Source organism: Magnolia sinica, chromosome 13 (assembly GCF_029962835.1).
Source record: "Magnolia sinica isolate HGM2019 chromosome 13, MsV1, whole genome shotgun sequence".
Taxonomy (NCBI): Eukaryota; Viridiplantae; Streptophyta; class Magnoliopsida; order Magnoliales; family Magnoliaceae; genus Magnolia; species Magnolia sinica.
Genome location: NC_080585.1, coordinates 50,223,184 through 50,240,810, shown reverse-complemented (window position 1 = coordinate 50,240,810; position 17,627 = coordinate 50,223,184). Strand labels below are relative to the sequence as shown.

General features: G+C 43.2%; 1 non-coding gene and 1 pseudogene across 1 annotated transcript; one reads left to right on the top strand and one right to left on the bottom strand.

The window, feature by feature from the left end:
• Positions 1-437: 437 nt before the first annotated feature.
• Positions 438-544, bottom strand: LOC131224615 (small nucleolar RNA R71). The gene has a single exon (XR_009161085.1). It is a non-coding gene; the product is annotated as a small nucleolar RNA R71 (small nucleolar RNA).
• A 736-nt stretch (positions 545-1,280) lies between these two features.
• Positions 1,281-8,034, top strand: LOC131224279 (uncharacterized; annotated as a pseudogene).
• Positions 8,035-17,627: the final 9,593 nt, after the last annotated feature.

Below are 17,627 nucleotides of genomic sequence, written 5' to 3'. Positions count from 1 at the left end.
GGCTGAAGACCAACCTCCTCTACTTCCACCCAGGGTGGAGGATACCCAAGATGAAAATGAGGTGCAACAGGCACCCCTGCCTTGTACTTTACGAGATTATCTACAACCGGTGGGAGTGAGTATGCCCTCATGCATGATTTTCCCTGAAAACACAGGACAAATGGACATCAAGCCAAGAGTTATCCAACTCCTTCCCAAATTCCATGGACTTGAATTAGAAAGTCCATATTTACATTTAAAAGAGTTCGATGAGATTATAGCTACATTATGTTTTCCTAATGTATCTGAGGATACAATTAGGCTGAAACTCTTTCCTTTTTCCTTAAAAGAGAAAGCTAAGACGTGGTTACATTCACTGCGTCCTAGATCCATTGGCACATGGAACGACATGCAGAGGGGAATTCATAAAAAAATTCTTCCCACATCATAAAACGATTACCCTCAGAAAAGCAATCATGAACTTTGCCCAAAAGGAAGATGAAACATTCTTCCAATGTTGGGAAAGGTTCAAAGATTTGGTCAGTTCATGCCCACAACACGGATTTGAAACGTGGTGCATTACAAATTTTTTCTACGATAGACTGACATCTTCCATGCGTCAAATGGTCGAGACAATGTGTAATGGAGAGTTCATTAATAAAGATGTCGACGAGGTATGGGACTACCTCGACAGTTTGGCTGAAAAAACACAATCTTGGGACTATTACCCAAAGTCAAACACCATGTCTAGGCCGACTCAATTAAAGGAGAAAGGTGGATTATATCTCTTGAAAGAAGAGGATGATCTCAAGTGTAAAGTGACTACGCTCATAAGGAAAGTTGAGGCCATGGAAGGAAAGAAGGATAAGGTCAATGAAATTGTTTGCGGCATCTGTGATTGCAACATTCATACAACTGAAAATTGTCCTACAATACCCGCCTTTCGAGGAGTGTTGAATGAACAAGCTAATGCCGTAAACAACTATCAAAGACCTTTTACTGGACCTAACTCCAATACATACAATCCTGGCTGGAAAAATCATCCAAACTTTAGTTGGAGGAATGGACAAATGGCTACTCCTCCAGGTTTCTTTAATCAAAATCCAAATCAAGTGAAACCTCAAGAGGAACCGGTTCAAAATCCCATACAAGAGCTGGCTTAGGCAATGCGGGGAATTACAGATTTTATGCAAAAGATAGATTCTTGTATGACAGTTATAGAAAAGGGGATGCATCCTGCACAACCTCTCCCCAATCCTAAACCACAGTACGAGATTAATGATCCCAGCTCTTCAAATCAGATGGGGCATGCTAAATCCATCACCACTCTTAGGAGTGGGAAGATCATTGATAAAACTCTTCCGGTTAGACCTGAAAAACCTCAAGAACCAGAAGAGGACAACAATGATGGAGCTAGTGATGCCCCATAAAAATTAGAACTGGAACTTCTAGAGAAGCCAGTTGCTCCGTTCCCCCAACGGTTGGTTTCACCAAAACCTCTTTCTAACTCTCAGGATATCCTAGAGGTGTTGAAACAAGTGAAAGTCAACATTCCTCTACTTGATGTCGTGAAACAGATTCCTTCATATGCCAAATTTCTGAAAGACTTATGCACGACCAAAAGATGAAAAATTATTCAAAAGAAAATCTTCTTGACTGAGAAAGTGAGTGTCATCCTGAAGTAAGGTGCCGCAGAAATTCAAGGATCCCGGTAGCCCAACCATATCATGTGTAATCGGGAACCATCGAATTGATCACGCACTTCTTGACTTAGGAGCGAGTGTCAATCTGATTCCTTACTCGGTATACAAACAGTTAGGTTTGAGTGAATTAAAACCCACCCTAACCACACTACAACTTGCTGATCGCTCTGTTCGTGTACCAAGAGGGATAATTGAGGATATGTTAGTCCAGGTCGATAGATTTTACTATCCTGTAGATTTTATCATCCTGGACACCGAACCCATCAATAACATGAGCACTCAGATTCCCGTCATTCTTGGTTGCCCATTCCTTGCCACGTCAAATGCAATTATCAATTGCAGGAATGGTGTCATGACTATGTCTTTTAGAAATTTGACATTGGAGTCAAATATTTTTTTCAATAATGGCAGCAACTCAGAGGATGATGACGATTTCCACGACATTAACATGATTGACTCTTTCGTGGAAGATACGACACCGCTGACCTTATCCTCCGACCATCTGGAGATGTGCCTGGCCCACTCCAATGATTTTGATGATGACATGATTAGGGAGACGTGTGCCTTACTTGATACTGCACCGGTACTTGAAGTTAACCGGTGGAGGCCACAATTTGAAGAATTGCCACAAACCGATATAGTGCCTCTACCGTCTAACCTCAAGCCGCCGAAGCTTGACCTAAAACCTTTGCCCTCTGATTTGAAATATGCCTATTTAGGTCAAGATGAGACATACCCGGTGGTGATCTCTGCCCACCTGGAGAAAGAACAGAAGAGTATGCTCATATCTACTCTCATTGAGCATAAAGGAGCCCTGGGATGGACGATAGCGGACCTCAAGGGAATCGATCCCTCGATTTGTACTCACCACATATATCTTGAGGATAATGCAAAAACCGCTCGGCAACCACAACGTAGACTAATCCAAACATGAAGGAAGTGGTTAAGGCCGAGGTTCTTAAACTATTGGATGTGGGTATTATATACCCTATATCTGATAGTCAATGGGTAAGTCCAACTCAAGTGGTCCCTAAGAAGTCCGGAATCACCATCGTAGCTAATGCTAATAATGAACTCGTGCCAACTAGAGTCACTACTGGTTAGAGAATGTGCATTGACTACAGGAAGTTGAATACCGTCACGAGGAAAGACCACTTTCCTTTACCATTCATTGATCAAATCCTGGAAAGGTTAGCTGGTCATTCCTATTACAGTTTCCTTGATGGGTATTCGGGCTACAACCAGATAGAGATAGCCCCTGAAGACCAGGAAAAGACCACATTTACATGTCCCTACGACACCTTTGCCTATCGAAGGATGCCATTCGGGTTATGTAATGCCCCTGCCACCTTTCAGCGATGTATGCTTAGTATCTTTTCTGATATGGTGGGGCAATATCTAGAGGTCATCATGGACGATTTCTCTATTTACGGTCCATCTTTCAGTAAGTGCTTGGAAAGTCTTAAATGTGTGCTGAAAAGATGTGAAGAGAAGAACTTGGTACATAATTGGGAGAAGTGTCATTTCATGGTTCAGAAGGGAATTGTCCTTGGGCATATCATCTCGTCTAAGGGAATCGAGGTAGATAAGGCAAAAATCGATCTTATCTCTAACCTACCTCCACCCAAGAACATTAGAGACGTGCGATCCTTCTTAGAACACGCAGGATTTTACAGGCGATTCATAAAGGACTTTAGTCTCCTCTCTCATCCTTTATGTACTTTTCTTCAAAAGGATGCTCCGTACGAGTGGACTGAGCAATGCCAGGAAGCTTTCACCAAGCTTAAGGGCATGTTAACCACTGCACCTATCATGCAGCCACCCGACTGGAGCCTTCCTTTCGAGCTTATGTGCGACGCTTCTGATTATGCTCTTGGGGCGGTCCTAGGCCAGAGAAAAGATAAGAGGCCCTACGTCATTCATTACGCAAGTAGAACTTTAAATTCTGCCTAGGTGAACTACTCGACTACGAAAAAGGAACTCTTAGCTGTAGTGTTCGCCTTGGACAAATTTAGGTCCTACTTGATCAGATCCAAGATCATTATCTACATAGATCATGCGGCACTTAAGTATCTTCTTTCGAAGAATGATTCTAAGCCCCGTTTGATACGATGGATCCTTCTACTCCAAGAATTTGATTTGAAAATTAAAGATAAAAAGGGAATAGAGAACGTAGCGGCCGATCACCTTTCTCGCCTTAATACCTCTGAGTCCCTTGAGACGACTCATATCAATGACATGTTCCCTGATGAACAACTGTTCAGAGTCTCCCATTCACCTTGGTTTGTTGATATTGCTAATTATCTTGCTACAGGTGCCATACCGACATAGTGGACTGCGCAAGATAAGAAGAAATTTTTCACTGAGGTGCGCAACTTTTTCTAGGATGATCCTTATTTATTTAAATATTGCCCAAACCAAATTCTAAGAAGATGTGTACCAGACGATGAGCATCAGAGCGTCATCTCCTTCTATCACTCACAGGCCTGTGGTGGTCACTTTTCTACTAAAAAGACCACAGCCAAGATTCTGCAGTGTGGCTTTTACTAGCCCACTATGTTTAGGAACACTCATGAGTTTTGCAAAGCTTGTGAGTGTTGTCAGAAATTGGGAGCATTGTCCCGTCAAAATATGATGCCTTTAAATCCCATCCTTATCATTGAAGCATTTGATTGCTGGGGCATCGATTTCATGGGACCATTCCCCCAATCGTTTGGAAATCTGTATATTTTACTCGCCGTGGATTATGTCACTAAATGGGTCGAAGCGATTCCGTGTCGAACTAATGACCATCGCATGGTCATTAAATTCCTAAAAGAAAACATCCTTTCTCGATTCGGAATGCCTCGAGCTATCATTAGTGATGGGGGCTCATACTTTTGTAATAAACCATTCGAGAGCTTAATGAAGAAATACGGTATCTCTTATAGGGTGAGCACCCCATATCACCCACAAACAAGTGGGCAAGCTGAGATTTCTAATAGGAAAATTAAACACATTTTGGAGAAAATGGTTAACTTTGACCGTAAGGATTGGTTAATCCGATTGACCGATGCCTTATGGGCATACCGTACTGCCTTTAAAACCCCTATTGGAATGTCTCCCTTTAGACTTGTCTATGGGAAAGCTTGTCACTTGCCTGTGGAGCTGGAACATAAAGCGTATTGGGCGATCAAAAATCTTAATTTCAATCTGGACAACGCTGGCTCGCTACGCAAACTTCAATTGAATGAACTAGAGGAAATCCGGAATGATGCATACGATAATTCGAGAATTTACAAGGACAAGATGAAAGCATTTCATGACCAACACATTTTACGAAAATCATTCACGCCTGGTCAGAAGGTCCTTTTGTATAATTCTTGATTACATCTCTTTCCGGGTAAGCTTCGATCCCGTTGGACTGGCCCTTACATTGTTGTTACTGTTTTTCCTCATGGGGCCGTTGAAATTAGAGATCCCGCCAATGGCAAGGAGTTTAAAGTTAATGGACATCGATTGAAACCATTTGTTGAGAAATTTGATTCAGAGGACATGTCCATGACCTTGACTGCTCCTGTTTACCAGGATTGATCTCCTAGTCTGATGAAGGTATAGGTAGGTTTATAGCTTTCATAGGACTAGGGTAGTTGCCTTATTTGTCTGGCTGAAGATGGTAAACTTAGCGCTCCTGGGAGGCAACCCAGCTCTTCATTTCATTTCATTTTTATCATTAGTTAGTTCAATGTTTGTGGGTAACATTACTGCAAACCCTCACGAGACTACAACTCGTCCACTAGGGGTAACCTAGGGGTTTAAAGGCTTGTTGCATATGCTAAATGCAATCGAGAATACCTGCGAAAGTGGTGTCGGTAGGATTTCATTTTTATTATTTTTATTTTATTTTATTTTTTTTGGTTTCTCTCTTGTGCTGACCCGCTCTTACGTAGATATCTTTAGAAAGCCTCTTGATTTTTTTCGTCCAGGTACTATCTTTCCATCACTCCTCCTATATTTCCGTTGTCTCATGTGCATTGCATGCTTATTTCTTTTACATTGAGGACAATGTAGATTTTAGGTTGGGGGTGGGAGATTAGGTTTCCTAATCTGTATTTTCTTAGTCTTGAGCGAAAATTGTGAAAATTTTAAATTTTTCTGGAATTTCGTATGAATTCAAAATGATTTTGATGGCCATCTGGGACACTTGGAATTACAAAATACATGATGTTGGTAATTTATGACTCTTGGATTCAGAGTTTGAACTATTAATCCATGATTAGAAGTTTTAAACATTGATTGAATTATAATTTTACATGTCACATCTCGCTTACACATTAAGGTTTCATTCGATATTGAAGGATTAATTTGGTGATCACTAAGCTTGAAAGGAACCAACCTGAGAAATTGAAAAGATTGGGCGAATGGTTTTCACCATAGGTTTGCTCCCTACGGGTGAAGGTTTGATTCCCCAAGGTTGACATTCATAAACTTTTGGCGACAGGTCTTTACCATAGGTTTGCTCCCTATAGGTGTAGATTCGATTCTCTTCCTTGGCTATACTTAAAAAAAAAAAAAAAGTTGACATAGTGTACAAATCATTAAAAGCTGGAAGAATGAATCAAGTTGTGGTTTAGGTGTTGGTTATCATGAATTCTCTTGTGGTTACCAATGATTACCTGAAATAGAGAAGTGAATCTTAATAATATTAAGCTGAGATTACACTATACACTCATGGAACTCAATATTTTGAATCGTTCTAATTAATGGATTAATATGTGAGCTTGATTCCAGGAGAAAGTAATGCCAACATTCATGAATCTTAGAATTCGAGTATCTGAATTGTTTTTCATAAATCTCTTGAGTTCGTAGAAATTGTCCTATAAGTCTCAATTTATTTTTCGCATACCTTGCTCGGGACTAGCAAGATGCTGGTTGGGGGTTGTGTTGAGGGTTAAATATTGCATATCAAACCCCAGTTTTTGCCTGGATTTACAAACATAGTACTATTATCAGCCTGATTTAATCATGTTTGTAATGCAGAAAGTATTCACGAGCCTGGACTGGGAAAGGGTACTAAAAGCATGGATTTAACAGTCTAAAGTCACCAAGGCAAGCGATGGACCCTAGGAGACCAAGATCGACAGATTTGCACGCCAAGGATCCAAGAAAATCGAGGAATTGAAGCTCAAGTAGCCTGAAAAGTGTCCAGAATGCAAGATCATAGGGTTCCCACCATCTGATCAGTTCGAAACTCCATACGTGGCCTGAGGACCATAAATGAACCGTACACGTAAAATTTCATCCATTGGATCGCTCTGGAAGTGTCCCAATGGACATATCAACCTATAAAATAGTGATATGGGGCCCACCTGATCTTTGGATACGCTTCAGTCTTGGACTCAACATCTTAATTTGAATGGGGAAGAAGATGGACAGAGAGGATTGTACAGATTCATCACGAGTGGACCCCATCGACATCACCAGTGCACAGTGCGTAAGTGCACTCGATGTGCACCGAATCAAGTTGATCGGGTCAGTGCCGCTGACCCGATCCTTCTTGCATACGGAGAACAGCGGGCGGACGTTGTTCGTCCGTTTTCGTGTAGTGGGCCCCATCAATCACAGTTTTCGATAATCAGAGCCGTCCATATGCTCTGCGAGGTGACCAACACCGTCGCCTAGCTTTCCATTTTGGCCCATGCACACACACAGAGGTAGATTTCATGTAAACGCAGGAATGGACGGTGGGAACAAAGATCGCATGGGCCACACCGAATCTAACATAAAACCAGCCGAATCTTACTGGTTTTTCGACGCGAATCGAATGGTCGGAGTGGATTTTACACACGGCGTCAATAAGCAGCTCACCGACCTTCACAGCGCCCGACCGCGCGAGCTCTGTTCGCAACAGGAAGTTGCGGTCGATCCAGGTGGGCCATCATCGCTGATCAAAACAGTGATCCGGACCGTCTATTGTGTAGAGGGGCCAAAACAGTCCGTAGGGACGTTATTTATTTGGAAAGAATGTGAGGGAAGTGGAAGTCGTTTTCTTCCATTTTCTTGGCCGCGGAAACACCTACGCACCGGCCGTGTTGTGTAAGGAGTCTTCCGGCTCGTGAAACTTCTGCAGGGAGTGCGGAAATCCTGCCCGGACGATAGTTCTATAAAGGGGAGGTTGGCTGCTGGCAGCGGGGGGAGAAAAAAATGGGAAGACAGGGAGCTTGGCTTTCTGCTAGACATGGCTGGAGAGAGAGAGCACGGGAACAGAGGAGTTTTGGAGGGACATGAGGAGGATTGGCTGCTGGAGCGAGCGTGGTTGGAAAGGAAAAAGGAGAAGTTGGGACGTGAGCAACATCGCTTGGGCTGGACCTAGACCTGGTTTTTCTTGTCTTTTTCTTTTCTCCTTCTTCTGTTTTTGATATTTGAATTTAGCCCATTCATGTGTGGCTAAACCTCTTAGCTAGGGCTAAGAGCTGAAGCCTGTAGTGAGATGGGAGATTTTACTGTGTGCCTTTAATTCATAAAATGAATTTGATATAGTCGATTATTAAAGGAATATTTTTCTTAGTCTTTTATGGTCTGTTGTGACTAAAATTACAATGGGTTTGCAATGGCTTTGAGTATTTCTGTAACGCCCTGAAATTCGGGGGTCGAGTATAACTCAGCTCCCGAGTTCCAAAACATCACTTATGCAATATATTTAATGATGGATGTATGTTGACTGTATTAGTGCATAAAACATGGAATAGATTAAGCCAAAACACAGATATGATTCAGAGATAAGTGAATAAAGCAAGCGGAAGACTTATAGGAAAATATGTGTACAAGTGTAAACCCCTGAATTACATATACAAGCCAGATCATTTGAAAGTGTTATTTAACAAAATTATAAGTATCAAGTTACATCATTTAAGATCCCAAAAATAATCCCAAAGATCCCGCGCAACAGACCGAGGCTCGTTAGAACCCGTCTGAAAACTGCATATAGGAGAAGGCAGCCTCGTCGTCATCCAGCTCCCGCTCTGCCTCAGACGTCGCATCCACATCTGCAACATCAGGGCCTAAGACAGAGTCTGGTGGGTGTGTAACGCCGCCCCAGAAACGTGGGAGTGAGTGATCAACTCAGTGGAACAATAAGGCACTGGTTAACATGTTATCAGTTCAATCAAACAGTAATGATAAAGCAGAACAATTAAATAAATCCTAAGTACTCTTGTTAATGCAAGTATGAATGCAATATGATGCGTGCCCTCACGCGTACACCCTCAGCGTCTTCATCTTACGTTACGCATGACATCACCTCAAAGTGCGCCACATCTACAAAGCACATGCAAATGCGGTGCATGGATATGATTACCAAGTTGTTATTAGTCCATTTCACACAACAGGATTGGGAAGCTAAGATACCTTCCTCATATCACCATCTAAACAGTGATCCATACTAGGGTCGTCAATCCTAGATATCTCATACGATCATATAGTTGAGGTCATAGCAAAGGGCTCGTCACTAATCAATGTACGCCTTTCATGCCCTTTCTACCATAGATCGGCTCGTCACCTCCTTGCGTTATCCAGGTATGCTCGAGGTCACTACAAAGGGCTCGTCACCAATCAATGTAGGCCGACAGCACGAATATAGTGTCCCATACCACCATAATCGGCTCACGAGTTTAGTTACTCACTGGTCACTACGGGGAGGCTCGTCACGCCAGCGTAGGCTGACAGCTCGACCACTGTGTCCCATACCACCATGTCCGGCTCATGAATCTTAGCGGATCAGGTACCATGGTTATTAGGATTTCACTGGTAAGTTCGGTACCCTAGATTCAAGCAGTAGCGTCCATACATGGTTAACATACATCGGACAATCGGGTTACTTGACGAACTCGACTAGCACGAGCGTACGTCGAATTGAGCGACATAGAGTGCGCAAACACTCCGCGTGGCCAAACCACTGCCGACAACTCTAATACGACTCGGGTTCGTCTAATACGTCTTACGTGGCGAAAGCAATCTCAACCACGATTCAAAGGGTCAATTACCGATTTCCTGAACTAAGGCATAGTCCTAAACACTTTACACTACTACAGATATTCATATGGAATGTAAAGCAGTAATGGATCAACAACTCAGATCATGGTGCATACACATCTGAAGAATATCAACTTAACATAAATGTAAGCATAGGAGATGCTTGAATTTAAATAACTTGGAATGTAACTGCATAAAGGAAAACATGCGCATCCATAGGAGTATTGAGAATCACTTCTCAACGCCCGCAACAAGTGTAATAAGTTACACTTAGATCATTCATGCATTTCTACAAACACTTAGCATACATGGAACAACATACATGACGCATGTTGGAATACATGCACTTAGACAATTCCTTTTACCAAGGAGTCGTCATACATGCATCTAGCATACATACATGACAAATAATCATGGCAAACACAAGTGCGTATTTTATACGTATACGGTACTTTATAAATACACTTAGAATACACAAATCTCAATATAGCACATGCATATCAGGAAAGCAGTGTAAACACAACATTTGGCATGTGAAATCTCATCCATAGCAAGAATAAATCACTAACTGGGATTGAAAGCCTTGAAAACCATAGCCTATACACTTAAAGTCCGCACCTTAAGCGAAGAAAGAACCGCCGGGCTGATTTTAGACGAGTTGTCTTCGTCAACGGCGCTAGAATACCCTAAAATAAGGATAGAAATGAGATACCACAACACCAAGTCTAGTCTAAGCTCTAACACAGGTTAGGGTTAGGTTAACTTACCCCAAAGGAACTCAGAATCGTCAGAAGAACGATTCAAAGTGAAGGTTCAAAGATGAAGAAGAATAAGGAAGAATCAAGATGATTCACCAACTTATCTCTCTCACTTTCTCTCTCTTTTCCACTCTCTTTCCAAGCTAGGGTTAGAGAAAATTCGTATGGAAATGAGAACTAGGGTTTAAGGACTATATATAGGCCTTAAAATGATGGAAATAACCCCAGGGTCAAGGTATACTTAGGTTATAACCAAAGCACACCTTTCTCGATCCAACGAAGCACTTCTGGTGGGCCTATAACCACGAAAGGTCGGACTTAAGCTCCTTGACCATGGATCTAGGTCAAGCAGAGATTTCATACCGACCGGCTCTTCAGATCAGCCGTGGCGGACCACACTCAATTCAACGGAAACTCGATCAGGTCCACAAGCACTAGGATATGCCTGGGCCAACCATCCTGATCAGAGGGTGAAATTGGGTCAGAATCCAACGGTCAGAATGCTTAAAATCGTCGCGCAAGCGACACGACTCAGATTTCATAAAAAGCTTATTAAGTTCCAACCGTTCTCACACTCTTCACTCCGAGCTCAAGCAAATCGACCCAGAACATCAGATCGACTTGATTTTCGAGGTGAAGATCAAGCCCAACTCGGTGACCGCAACAGCCTAAGATCATCGCCATCGGACTTTCGACGCGCGGTCCAGGTCCGATCCAGATCTTCCAAAAATTCCCCAGAACAACTGGATTTAGCGATGGATCCCAGATTTCAGAGTAACGTAGCGCTCACTAATCTACACGTTTAGAGCCATGCAGATACAATTTAAAGTGATTGATGCGGATTTCATAAGCAATCAAGTAAAGCGCTAATTACCCCAAAACAGCTACTTAAGGAAAGATTAGCACAGAAATTCCAAGGTCGTTACAATTTCTTTTCCCTTTTTATGTTTATGAAGTCAGGAACCCCTGTTGTTCATCATTGTCCCATGGGCATGGTAGGATAACAGTACCCTTCCTGATCCTCATACATTGTTGGTTGGTTGGTAATTAGTTTAATTCTATTGTTTACTTTATCTCCTGGGCATGGCTTGGTGATGGAATCCATTCTAATTCATATACCTTTCACCTCTTGAAAACTATATCAAAGGAAGTCTAGTTAAATTCCATGATTTCTGAAGCAGGCATAATTTCTCCCTGATCTCTACAAGTGGATCCTCTGAATCCCTAGTTTCTTCCTCTGAATTCCTTAAAGTTTTAGATAATTATTCCATAATTATTCCTTAAACTCTATTTGGCTTAGATCACATCTTAGTCTAGTTCTAGTTCTACTTGGTTTCAGATAACGTACAGGTATCAGTCCCTGTGGATTCAACCTCGGTCTTACTGAGTTTATTACTACATCACAACCCTATACTTGGGGAGTGAACAGAATGTCGTAGCGGTTGCATATGAAATATTGTATGCCAGTAATACCCTATTCGACGCACCCGATGAAATAGATTTCTACTGGCATGATAAGCTCCGCATTCCCCTGAATGAGCCTCTCATAATATCTTCTTTGCTTCTTTTATAGCTAGTGTCACGCCCCAAACTCGAAAACCAGGCTCACAAAATTTTTGATTACCGAATCCGGTGCCGATATCCTCCATAGTACCCCATTCTCGGCTCCTAGCGCCCATACGTCAGATTCCAATCTTGGGATCCTACAAGGAGGATTTTTCAACGTATGTTTATCTCGTAAGAAGCATAACCACAAGTTTACCCAAATCATAAAGGCAATATCATCATCACATATCCACTAATATAAATAGTTGAATATAGTTCTAAAAGGGAAATATACATATATCGAAAATCAAAGCTCCAGAAGACAGCTGCATGCTCCAAGCTCAATGCTGCTGCGACCTAACGCCACCTGCATGCATCTATCGTGCATAAGCTTATAGAAAGCTTAGAGGGTGGTGTAAGTGTGCCACAAGGTAAGTGCCAAGTATACAATATTAGAATAATATGGAAACATGCTACTAAGTCCATAAATACAATCAGCCTTATCTAAGCTATGCGATGCAAAAACATAATAAACCAATACCATATACTGAGGAAGCAATGTAGATTAACTATGCAATGCGGAGACATAGTAAGCCAAATGCTTTGTGCTGAGGATGTAATGTAATATGCGGTGCGAATAAATGACCAAGCTGGAGTGTGAAGTCGTGATGATAATACGTAGTACCGCAGGCTATGGGGTCCATCACAAGGGACTTCTATCCAAACCACTCCCATACCTAAATTTGGATAACCAGACTCAATGTGGTAAACTCCTGATCTCAGGTTAGTCGCATGCCCTAACCGAAATCTTGGCCATTGTGAAGGTACACAACAATTAGTTGCGCACCACCAGCCCGAGTGGATAGTGAATGAATGAATGAATGAATAAAATACTGAGTATGCAACTCCTACTCAATAAGTCCACATATCAGTACTGTACATCTATGGCATATCACCGAGGTCTAGTACACTCCACACTGACTATTGCCTCCCTAGCCGTACAGCCCAGCGAGTGGAAGAGACCACACTATCCGCCTACCAACAGTAACCAATGCCTACCCGGCTCGTCAATAGCAAACCCATTTGTGAGCTGGTCAAACTCAGCCTAACTTATAGCCCCCTCACTCGGGTGGATAAGGCTACATCCCCTTCCAACCAACCACGACACAGTGGGAGACGCGGCCTATTGGTATTCGGCACTCGGGTGCTCATGTGTCCACTCGGTCTAGACGTTGAAGCGTCTCCTGGCCACAAAGGTTTAGGGACTTTCACCCAGGGACATCTATAGCACCCCATGTAGAAAAAGATTTCTGATGTCCCATCTGGCCATCCACAATATGCTTGTGGAGGCTACGGCCCTAATATTACTAGGGCGTACAATAGTCATATCCCAAAATACGAGATGCATGAGTCACACAGTCCAATCATGCATCAATCATATGCATACCGTGCGCTCATGTGGGACGACTCCGCCTATCAAGGAGTCCCATAAATAACTTGCCCTATAGCATATGCAATGGTCAACCATATCTCATAAAAAACATACAAAAGATGCGTATGGGCATATATCATGATGTTATACTATCACATATTCATAATCGATATCGATAACCGACATTGATAATCAACATCGATAATCGGCATCGATGATCAGCGTCGGCCTTGATAATTGGCCTCAATAATCAGCATCGATGAGAATGGGCCTAACAAGGCCTAAGGGAATGTCATAATGTGGACATTTAACCATCATTGCCCATCAATATGGACATTTAACCAACATTGCTCCCAAGGAGTGGTCCGCATAGAGCCTAACATATAGTGGGCCCATGGCCTCATATAAGGGCCCAATACACATCCCATTGGGCCGTATAACATGAGCCTCAAATACTTCACAATGGACCTCATCACATGGGCCTAATACATATCAATGGGCCGATCGCATGGGCCTTATCACATCACAATTGGGTCACATCACATGGGCCTCATTACATCACAATGGGCTGCTTCACATGGGCTCAATATACATTAATGGGCCGCATCGCATGGGCCTCAAGTACATCACATTGGGCCGCATCAATACATCATATTAAGGTGGGCCCTGTACATTCTAAATGGGCCCCATTAGATGGACAACTTGGGTCAAACACGTTCATCGCGTGAGGGCCACATGGATGGACGGTGCAAATGTACAACACATTACAAGGTGAGCCCTACCCATCTAGCAAATGGATGGTGGATATACATCATCTGGGCCCCACATCCTAGCCAAAATAGATGGGCGGCAAGGTTGTACAAACATCAGAGGTGGGTCACACCGTCAGTTGGACGGTGTGAATATAAAACAGATGGATGACATTGATGTAAAATAGGTGGATGGCATGGATGAGACCCAAACATCACGGTCGGTCCCGCACAACAGAAAACAAATGGATGACATGGCTGCAAAGCACATACATCACAGTGGGCCGCACAAGTGGACGACATAGAAGAAACACGACATCAAGGTGGGGTCCACGTGTAGCTAGAATGGATGGTGTGTATATAACACATACATCAAAGCTGGCCCCACTCAGCACACCATCCAGATGGACGGTGTGGATGCAAAACAAGTGGACAGCGTGGATGCAAACACATTAATAAAGGTGGGTCCCACCTGTCCACGTGTGGACAGTGTGGACAAACACATACATCACATGGGGCCTCAACATCCCAAACTTATGGACGGCAGGGATAAAACACATATCTCAAGGTGGGCCCCACCCCCACACATGCAGCACATGTGGGGTGGGTCCCATGTCAAAACAAATGGGCGGCTTGAATGTAATCACATACATTGAGGTGGTCCCACCGTCTAGAGGGTTGGACAGTGTGGGTTAAAGAATACAGACATCAAGGTGGGCCGCACCCCCACACGTGCAACACGTGTGGGGTGGGCCCCTCGTCCAAGGAAAAATGGACAGATGACTTGGATATGCATATATAGGAGGGTGGGCTCCCACCAATCACTGTCCAGCAATGGATGGTGAAATATACAATGAATACATCTGGTGGGCCCCACCTCCACATGTGCAACACGTGTGGGGTGGGTCCCACAATGGACAGGCAGCGTGGGTTAAAACCCATACATCATGGTGGAATTGCATCAGATGGATGGTAGGATATAACACATACCTCATGATCTGACCCACCGTCCACAGTTCTAGACGGTGTGGATCTGTAACACATACATCATGGTGGTCCCCACATGGGACCCATGGACGGACAACATGGTTGAAACACATATATCAGAGGTGGGTCCACACGTGTGGCCCACCTTAGATTAGAACAAAGCTGATATTTGTTTTCCCTTTTATACGGTCCAGCAGCAGTTGCTGCTGGACGCCTATGCCTGGACGGTCAGGATCAGGTGGGCCCATGATCTGGACAAAATTGATGGACGTGTGGATGTGGAACACACATTATGGTGCGTCCAACGTACACACATCAAGGTGGGTCCATGTGGTGGCCCACCAAAGCTTTGGACCGGTTGATATTTGTGTTTTTCCTTCATCCAGGTTGCTGGATGATGCCAACAGCGCTGGACTGTCCAGCTACCTGCTGGATGATAGAAAAGTGGACCCCATAGGTAAACAACATGAATATAACACATCATGGTGGGCCACACACACACACACATTAGGTGGGCCACACACCTCATCATCATCATCACCATACAAAAAGGAAAGAGAGAGAGAGAGAGAGAGAGAGAGAGAGAGAGAGAGAGAGAGAAACAGCGGAAATGGGAGGAGCTCCGCCATTATGAGCTCCTCCATGTACATACATCAAGATGGGTCCCATCACAAGTGAGTCCTTAAATGAAAATCAACGGTTGAAAAATCACCCACCGTTTACTCTTCTTCTTGGATCCATGGCAAGCTAAACTCCTTGGCTTCTTCTTTGATGGTAGATGATGAAGGTTGAAGGGTTGAGATGAGGGTTTTGGGGGTAGGAAGTGGGCCACACCTAACTTCTCCTTTCTCCCTTAGAATGCTTGGATGTTTCTCTCCTTTGGGTTGCTTAGAAAAATGGTAGGGAAGAGAGAGAGAGAGAGAGAGAGAGAGAGAGAGAGAGAGAGAGAGAGGTTGTAAGGGTGTAACACCCTATACTTTTAGTACTCGGGTGTTAGGATGTAAACCTAATAAAGTGTAAAGACCAATCAAGCCATCTGTTTTCAAGATAGATTATCAGATCATCAGGGAAGCCTAATTTAGGATTTTAATAACCATGCTAGACAATTGAATTCCACGTTAGTTATCACAGGCTTTAGACCACACGATCCACAAATTGTTCGACTTATGCCAACCATACGATTGTAAGAGCTATCATAGGTTTAGATTATGCGCCTATTCAACCGAAAGATCGACCATCCAAAATATTCATTATGGATCATGGGAAATCTTGATCAGCCCACTAGCACTAGAGTCCTCTTATATAGGACTTAAGGGTTCAAATCATCATGATCACATTGATCTACTTATGAGCAGTCCTCAAGGCCACTTGATTACTAAATTCTTCAATGAGTTTCACCTAAACTAGGCCAAGAACCCTAAGAATCACCACTGATCATATTTTGTAATGATCTCACTGTCAGGTCTCCATAGATCGTAAAGTGACCTAGGTATTTAGAAAACATGGCTCACTTATAAATTTAAATTCTTCCTATTGAGCCCTACAGTAACTAAAGGACGTTAATTAAAATGCAAACCATGATAAACACCTTAGAAAATAATGATAGTAATATAATAATAATAACAAAGGGAAATAAATAATGATGTATATAGTTTATACTAAAGTATTAATAATAACATTAGTATTAATGTTACTGTCTAGTTAGTAAATCATTACAAAAGACATACAAATATCCATTAGACCCTCGTAGCCGTTGACGTTCGATTCCGGGGTGATCTAACCATCAGATTGACGGGGATCCACCATGACGACCCAAATCAAGTTGTGGGACCCACCTAGGCTTTAGACCTGTATGATAACTAGCCAAGGGCCCTACATGGATTCCTAAAAGCGAATGGATGGAACGGATCAAGACAAACTGTCATGCGGACCCAACTCTATAGTGCCTGTGCAGGTAGGGTACGCGCACCCATGGTGCACTGGACTGGAAAATCCGGTCAAGTAGCTTTGACCCGACGATTTCAAAAAATGGGAGGAACCCCTCTCTGTTTTCAGTTCCCGCCTATGGGACTTTCAAATGGACACCGTCTGTATGCTTAGCTCGTGGCCCACCATCATCGGCAGCGTCATGATCTAACCCGTCCATCTTATTGAGGAGCCACAAGATACCCAAACCTCGAGGGTTTTACAGGAGTGTGGTCCCGATCACATGAACGACAACGATCCAAAGAGGACCAACGTACAACGGAGTTTGTGCTTCCAGCCGCACCTAAATCAGATCATGAAGACCTACATGGGCCACCTTAAGACGATCCGGACCGTCCATCAAGTATAGGACTTCCGTCCAAACAAATATATGCCATCCGTACACACCCATTGCACACGTGCATGTGCTCCAACTCGGGCCTAACAGGTCTGCGTGCGGCTGTTTGGCCAAAAAACGGAAACTCATTTCTCTCTCCAC